Source organism: Mastomys coucha, unplaced genomic scaffold (genome assembly GCF_008632895.1).
Source record: "Mastomys coucha isolate ucsf_1 unplaced genomic scaffold, UCSF_Mcou_1 pScaffold13, whole genome shotgun sequence".
In the NCBI taxonomy this organism is placed as follows: Eukaryota; Metazoa; Chordata; class Mammalia; order Rodentia; family Muridae; genus Mastomys; species Mastomys coucha.
In genome coordinates this window covers 30,934,129-30,942,417 of record NW_022196895.1, presented here as the reverse complement: position 1 = coordinate 30,942,417, position 8,289 = coordinate 30,934,129, and positions in this window count along the sequence as shown.

The following is an 8,289-nucleotide window of genomic DNA, read 5'->3' as shown; positions in this document are numbered from 1 at the left end:
TTGTTTTATTTTATGTGTATATATGTGTATGTGCCTGAATATAAGTTAATACATCCAAGGAGGCCAGGAGAGGGTTAGATGCATGGAACTGGATACAGACAACTGTGAGTCACCGTGTGGGATGCCGAGAACCAAACCTAGGTCCACTGCAAGAACAGTAAGTGTTCCTAACGACCAAGCCATCTCTCCACCCCAATCCTTCTTCTTTTAAAGACAGTGTTTTTTTATGTGTCACAAGTTAGTCTCAAATTCTTTATCCTTCTGTCTCAGTCTCTAGACTGCTAGGATTAGAAATATGTGTCACTAGGTCCTGTTCTGTTGAGAGCTTCCTTGCTGGGCTAGGCTGTGCCATGCAAACACAGAAAGCAGTAGGGCAAGATAATACATGCAAGAGAACGAGAGACTGGATTTACAGCCCCAAGACTTCTTGTAATTAATGCAGTTATGAGGCTTCTGACTGCAAGGCCTCATGATTTAGGTATCTTGGGCTCTGCCTCCCCACTGTTGCATGAGAATGAAGTTTCATCACACACTTTTGGGGTGGGTGCATTCAAACCATAGCATTCTGTTTGCCCTTCATTGTAGGCTTAGATTTTTCAAAACCTACTTTAATAAGGGTTCTTAAACATTTCAATCTACCAGGGTGGCTGGTCAATAGGAAATGGGGCATGTGGATCTGTTCAGAAGTAGTTCTTTGGGGTGATTCTAATCTTCATTGTCAGGATATCAGTAGTCCAGTCCAAAACACCAGACATGAGTCAGTAGCAGTGGCTCAGTCCAGAAGAAACCTCAAGCCTCCACCAAATCGTCATGAGTCCCCAGAAGCAGCAAGAAGTAGATGGAACACCATGAGGCACATTTCTGTGAAGTCACGACAAGCAAAGATCAGTGAAGACCAGCAAAGTATCGCAAGGTATACCAATGCAAAAGCACCATCATCAAAGACCAGTGAAGTGTTGCAAGGCGAACCAATGCAAGAGTGTCCTCTCACTCTGTGGGGTTGTGTTTATATTCTTTCTAAACAACAAACAACCTCTCAAGTGTCCACTCCAGCAAAACATCACAAGACCTTTCATAAGACAGCTTTCAGAATAATATGTGCCTGTTATTAGCAAAACATCCTCTCATAAGATAAGCTTCCAGAGAGCATCACGTGACATAACTGAGTCTCCAAAGAAACCAGAAATTTCCACTTCCCTTTCTATATCAAAGCCGTATCTGCTCTTCAGGATATACCAAACTAGTGTCTCTCTGACTGGGTACTAACTCAATAGGCATTTTTGGACTCTTATTGTATGAGTAAGAAACTCATGCCATATCTGTGACTAAAGAGGACACCAATTCTCTACATTATTTTATTCTCTCCTTATTTTCAATATACACATGCCATTCTGGACTTTTCCTTTGAATTCAATAGTTTTTGTAGCATTAAAGATAGGCCTTTGAATTTAGGAGACTGGATGAAGAAATGAAAGTAACTCCTCTCACCCATATATTATATTACCTCATATGATTTTGAAAATAGTATTCTGAGAAACATATTTAGAGACAGGGTCTCAATTTTAAACCCTGGCTGTCCTGGAATTCATTGTATAGACCAGACTGGTCTTGAACTCACAGAGAACTGTCTGCCTCTGCCTCCTGAGTGCTAGGATTAAAGGTATGTGCTGCCGCACACACTTATTACTATCAGTTTTGTTCCCATCTTTGAGATTAAATACCCTAAAACATTAAGAATTTAGCCATAGCTCATTCTTATATATAAGAATAGGGAGACACAATCAGAACCTGAACTCTGTACTTTTCACCTCTCAGTCAAGGGACTGCCCCGTACACCGTCTTCTGTGGCGACTCCCAAACCAAGACTTCACAGACTTCACCTGACTAAGAACTTATATCTGAGTAGCCTATACCCAGTTTTGTGACTTTGTAACTACCTTAGGTTTTGAAAGTGAATTTGAGTGTAGGGAAGCTGGTAGAAGCCTTCATAGAAGCCTTCAGGTATGCTAGGAGCACAGTCTTGGATTAGAGCTTTTTTCCTGTTTTGTCACACACTTCTCTCTGGGGAAATCCTCAGCAGCTGTGATATGGTAGGGTTCAATATTCTGCCCTAATGTGTTTTGACAGCAGCTGAAAGGCTGGAATGGGAAGATCCTAAGGCTGAAAATCCCTTAGTAGATATTTTTTTGAGTGTCAGGCATAGGCTATGATAAGAGGCATCTCTCCCTTTCCTTGCCTTCAGAGGGGGTCTGATCCTATGTATTCCCTGACAGACAATGAGTCTGTCTGTTTTGTTTTCCCTTTTAGATCTGCTCCATCTCTCTCCTGCAGTTCCTACAATAGCAAGCAGTTTCTTCATACTCAGACCCCTGCTACAGAGTCCTGGGACTCATTTCCCTTCTCCTTTGCCCTCTGCCCTAACCAGTGTCATTACAGACTCTCTGAGAGGATTCCAAGGCATCCCCCATTTTTGACATGCTGGGATTTGAACCCAGGACCTCACAGCTACTAGGCAAGCACACTGTCACTGAGCTATATATATACCCAGCTACTCTCCTATGTTCACTATTAGGAAAAATGTTAAATTATCTCCCTAGCTTGTGGAGCTAAAAAGTGGGTGGTCTAAGCCTATCTTCTATTCCTTTGCAAATTATTACCCAACCCAGCTTTACCCCAGCTACTAAAGCCAATGATGTCACAGAATATAAGGGACCCATAAAATTTCCTCAGGTAACTAGGCAGTGGTAGCTCACACCTTTGATCCCAACACTTGGGAGGCAGAGGCAGATGAATCTCTAAGTTTTTTTTTTTTAAAGATTTTTTTTAAAGATTTATTATATGTAAGTATACTGTAGTTGTCTTCAGACACACCAGAAGAGGGTGTCAGATCTCATTATGGATGGTTGTGAGCCACCATGTGGTTGCTGGGATTTGAACTCAGGACCTTCAGAAGAGCAGTAAGTGCTCTTAACCTCTGAGCCATCTCTCTTGCCCTGAACCTCTAAGTTTGAGCCAGCCTAGTCTACAGAGCAAATTTCAAGAGTGATAGGACTACATACAGAGACCTTGTCTCAAAAAATAAAAAAAAAATCCTCAGGGGGAAAAAAAAACCCTAATTCTTTAGCTTTTCTTTTAGACCAGGCCAGCCTGGTCTAAAAAGTAAGTTTCAGGACAGCCAGGGCTATACACAGAAACCCTGTCTTGAAAAACAACAACAAACAAACATGTAAAATAGAGATTCCAAGAAAAAGCAAAGAGAACTTCCTATTTATTTATACTTCTTTGTGACAGAATCTCTCTCTCTCTCTCTCTCTCTCTCTCTCTCTCTCTCTCTCTCTCTCCCTCCCCCCACATACACACACACACATACACACACTGGGTAGTAGTCCAGCACTCAGGAGGCAGAGCAAGTGGATCTCTGTGAGTTGGAGCTTAGTCTATAGAATGAGTCCTAGGACAGCCATGGCTACACAGAGAAACCCTATTTCAAAAAAGAAGAAGAAGAGAAGAAAGAAAGAAGAAAGAAAGAAAGGAAGGAAGAAAGAAAGAAAGAAAGAAAGAAAAAAGAAAGAAAGAAAGAAAGAAAGAAAGAAAGAAAGAAAGAAAGGGAAAGAAAGAAGGAAGAAAGGAAGGAAGGAAGGAAGAAAGAAAGAAAGAAAGAAAGAAAAAAGAAAGAAAGAAAGAAAGAAAGGGAAAGAAAGAAGAAAGGAAGGAAGGAAAGAAGGAAGGGAAAAAGAAAGAAAAAGAGAGAGAAGGAAAAAAGTCAAGCTCTCATGCAATCCAGCTTGCTTCAAACTTTCAGTTTGGCCAAGGATGACTGAACTGTTGCTGGTCCAGAGTGTTGGGATTGCAGGGTGCACCACCACGAGTGAGGAAGAGACCCATTTCAGTGCCCCCACCCATTTACTCACCCCAACCCTCTCAAGGGAGAAGCTAATGGAGTTGTCCAGGAAGAAGTTAATGAATGGGGTTGTCCATTAAATGCAACAGCTGCCAGAGCATTGGGCTGAGTAGAGGGCCTCAACTCATTTATTACAAACTGTAACCCCCACTGTGTATTTCATCATTTTATTTTCATTTCCATATTGTGTTACATCCAGATTACTGAAGGGCAAGTCTGGGTCTAAGAATCCTTCCAGTTTACACTGATGATAGCTTATGCATCATCCACAAAGGCATGGGAAGGTGAGAGACAGGGCAGTGGGAATGGCAAAAGAGCATCCATCTCTCAAAGCCCCACCCAAGCACAAGAAAATGTTGTTCCTTTTAAAAAGCTCTGGTTGGGGCTCTGAAGAGTTGGGTCAGTACTTAAAAGGTTTTGGTGTTGAGCAGAAAGCCCAGGTTCAGTTCCCAGCACCCACATGTTGGTTTACAACCATCTGTAACTCTAGTTACAGGGGATCTAATGCCTTCTTTTGGCCTCTGCAAACTTCTGTATACATGTGATACTCACACATATACTCATACATACATAAATACATTTAAAAGGCAGTCCTGAAATTCCAGCAGGAGGAACTGCAAGTTGACATACCAGGTGTTGTGTAGCATGCCTGTAAACCTGTATTTGGTAAGAGGAGGGACGAAGATCAGAAGTTTAAGGCCATTTCTATTGTACATAAGACTCTATGTGTGTGTGTGTGTGTGTGTGTGTGTGTGTGTTTTAAATAAATAACACTTGAATGAAAGAAACAGCACTGGCAGGGCGGTGATGGCGCATGCCTTTAATCCCAGCACTTGGGAGGCAGAGGCAGGTAGATCTGAGTTCGAGGTCAGCCTGGTCTACAGAGTGAGTTCCAGGATAGCCAGAGCTATACAGAGAAACTCTGTCTTGAAAAACAAAAACAAAAAAAAAAACAAAAACAAAAAAAATAAAAACAAAAAGAACTGGAAAGAAACAGCACTGAATGAATTGGGGGCATAGCTAAAGAGCTGGGTATTTTTTTTTCTAGCATGAATGATGTCCCAGTTTAATACTTAGCACTAAAAGATAAAAATAAAAAGCCTGAAATCTTTCTGGATAACAATTGTCTGTAGTTGTAAAAATTTACAGCAATCTTACACCATCTAAAGGTTACTCTCAGGAAGATTGCTGTTTTAGTTTCTGAGACAGGGTCTCTCTATGTTAACCAGGCTGGCCTTACATGTGGTCTCAGCATTCTGACTGTTGTGATTACAGACATGTACAACCACACCTGATCTGTTCCTGAAGACTGGCCCCAAAACTTAGCACTCAGAGACCATCATTTCCTGGTCCTGTCTTTCACTGGGGTTTGCTGCCTGTATCTGTTTAGAATGAAGACAATAGAACCACTTTACAGTATAGTATTGGAAAATGCTAGCAATAGTCAGCTCCACACAATCTAGCAGATTGTAGGAATACAGTTTGATCAAAGCATAAATTCTGAGTTAGCACAAGAGTCTGCCTTCAGTTTTTCCTTTTTCCTGCATCTCCCAGGTTTTATGATTCTCTGAGAAGACAACCACAAACACTAAGAGCCATGGTGTGCTAGACTATTCTTCCTAGTACAACCTTCAGATACATAGAAAGAAAAATGCCTCCTAGCATGTGTGGTTTCCAACATTTCCAGATAGTTTTCTGAATACCGTTATCATAAGGCTACTCAAAACAGCTGGTTATACTTTTTATACTGATTTACAGCTTTTTAAAAATTAATTTATTCCTTTTATAGCCCAACATCAGCCCTTCCTCTCCTCCCAGTACTCCCTCACAAGTCCTACTCCTATTCCCCATTACCCTTCTTCTGAGAAGGGGAAGCCCCCCTCTAGGTGTCAATCCCCCCCCAACACACACACACATCAAGTTGCTGCAGGACCAGGTACATCCTCTCCCACTGAAACCAGACAAGACTGTCCATTTAGGGGCGCCAATCCACAGGCAACAGGCTTAGGGACAGCCCCTGCTCCAGTTGTTTGAGGGACCTTTAGGAAGACTAAGCTGTATATCTGCTACATATGTGCAAGAGGCCTAGGTCCAGGCTGTGCTCGCTTTTTGGTTGGTGATTCAGTCTCTAGGAGCTCACAAGAGTCCAAGTTAGTTGCCTCTGTTGGTCTTCCTGTGGAGTCCTTGTCTTCTTTGGGTCCCTCAATCTTCCAACTCTTCCATAAGACTCCTTGAGCTCCATCTAATGCTTGGGTGTGAGTCTTGGCATCTCTTTCCATTGGCTGCTGGGTGGAGCCTCCAGAGGGGTTATGTCTAGGTTCTTGTCTGCAGGCTGTCCCAGGCAGACCAATTGGAGGCTAGGATGGGTGGTCCAGCAGGGTTCCAAGCTGGTTAGTTTTGGAAGGTCCCTCCTGACCAAGGAGCAAGGCCAGCTAGACAGTGATGCTCAGGGTACCCTGATCTGAGTCTAGAAAGTACCATGCATAATTTATGTTGACCTACCGCTATTTTATTCTCTCTGTAAAGTATGCTAGGAAAAATGTTATGGAAATGATTAAGAGTAGTCCCAAATTCTCCTGTTATCTTTAGGTCTAAACATGAGATTCCAGATCTCTTAAGAACAAGAATCAGGCCAGGCGCTGGTGCTACACACCTTTAATCCCAGCACTTGGGAGGCAGAGGCAGGTGCCCAAGTTCAAGCCCAGCCTGGTCTACAGAGCGAGTTCCAGGACAGCCAGGGTTACACAGAGAAACCCTGTCTCAAAGGAAAAACCAAAACCAAAACAAAACAAAAAACAAGAATCATGCTGGGCATGGTGACGCATACTCATGGTGGATGCAGAGGCAGCTGGACCTCTGTGAATTCAAGGCCAGCCTGGTCTACAAAGTGAGAGCAGGAGAGCCAGGGCTTGTTACACAGAGAAACACTGTCTCAAAACACCAAAAAGAAACCAAAAAACCAAACAAAACACCAAAACCCATCAAAACAAACAAAAAGACTCAACAAAACAACACTCCTTCCAAAGAAAGAAGACTCCGGTCTCAGAGTCATTAGGAAAAAATGTGAGTAAACTGAAGTATATTCTAGAGAGCAGGAATATTTGAGATATGCCCAAACCTTTTAAGTAGCATGCTGATAAGCACCTACTGTCCTTAGTGTTACTATGAAAACCTATCTTGGCCTATTCCAAGTGGTGTGGGAAGAAAGATTTGCCTCTTTAACTTTCTCCATTCCCATTAAATCTCTACCCTCAGGGCTCGGGGAAGCCCGAGAAGAGGAGGGAGGAGAGGATGGAGGACAGCAGGAAAACAAGGTCCTTCTCTGGAATAACTGAACAAAGCTCAGATGAACCCACAGAGATTGAAGCAGCAATCACAGGGCCTATACAAGTTTGTACCAGATCCTGGGCACATATACTCTAGCTTTCAGCTTAGTACTTTTATGAGACTCCTGCATATGTAAACAAGTAGATCTCTGATTCTTATGCCTTCTCTTGGGGTCTTTTATTTTTCTGTTGGTTTGGCTTGTCCAGCTTCGATATGATGGTTTGTTTTATCTTACAATATTGTATTTTGTTATGTTTTATTATCTCTTAGAAGCCTGCTCTTTTCTAATGAGATACAGAAAGGGAGGGAGTAGGCCCCTATGGGAGAGGAAGTAGAGGGAGGGTAAATTTTATTCAGACTACATGAGAAAAGAATCTATCTTTAATAAAAGGTGTTGGGGGAGTTCACTCTTACCCCTCCCAGACAGAGCCAGACCCAGATCTCACAGGGATTAATGACAATAGTGGAACAGAAATAAAAGGCTACAAAGGACAGCGTGCAGATGGTGGAGACAGTCTCAAAATGTAATTCTGGCTGGCCTCACTATGTAGACCAGGATGGCCTTGAAAACAAAGAGACACTCTTGCCTCTGCCTCCTGAGTACTGTGAGGCCCCCATCAAACACTTAGCAGGTTCTACTTCTTGATCCAGGAAAATCACGGCATGATTACCTGCAAGCTCATTCTGTATAAAGTATCCTGTAGGTGATAGCTGACATGACTAATGCATGCTCCTACCCAGCTCAGATCTTGACGCTTGGGAGCAGAGCCATTAACATTCTTTCCCCACTCAGACAGTTCTCTTCAATCCTTGTTAGTTTCAGTTTCTTTCCTTCTGACTTTTTCATCAAGAGCAGCAGCAGCTTCCTTGTTCCCAGAACTTTTTCTTCTCTACAAAGAATTTAAGGAGGCCTGTCGCCAAGAGACTTGCCAGACAACTTTTGATTCTCAATGAAGAGACTTCACCACCTGCTTTGCAGCTGGGACTCCAAGCACCCTTACTACACCTCCTACAGACAAACTTTAGGATTGAGCCAGAGCCAAGCAAGATGCCTGAGATGA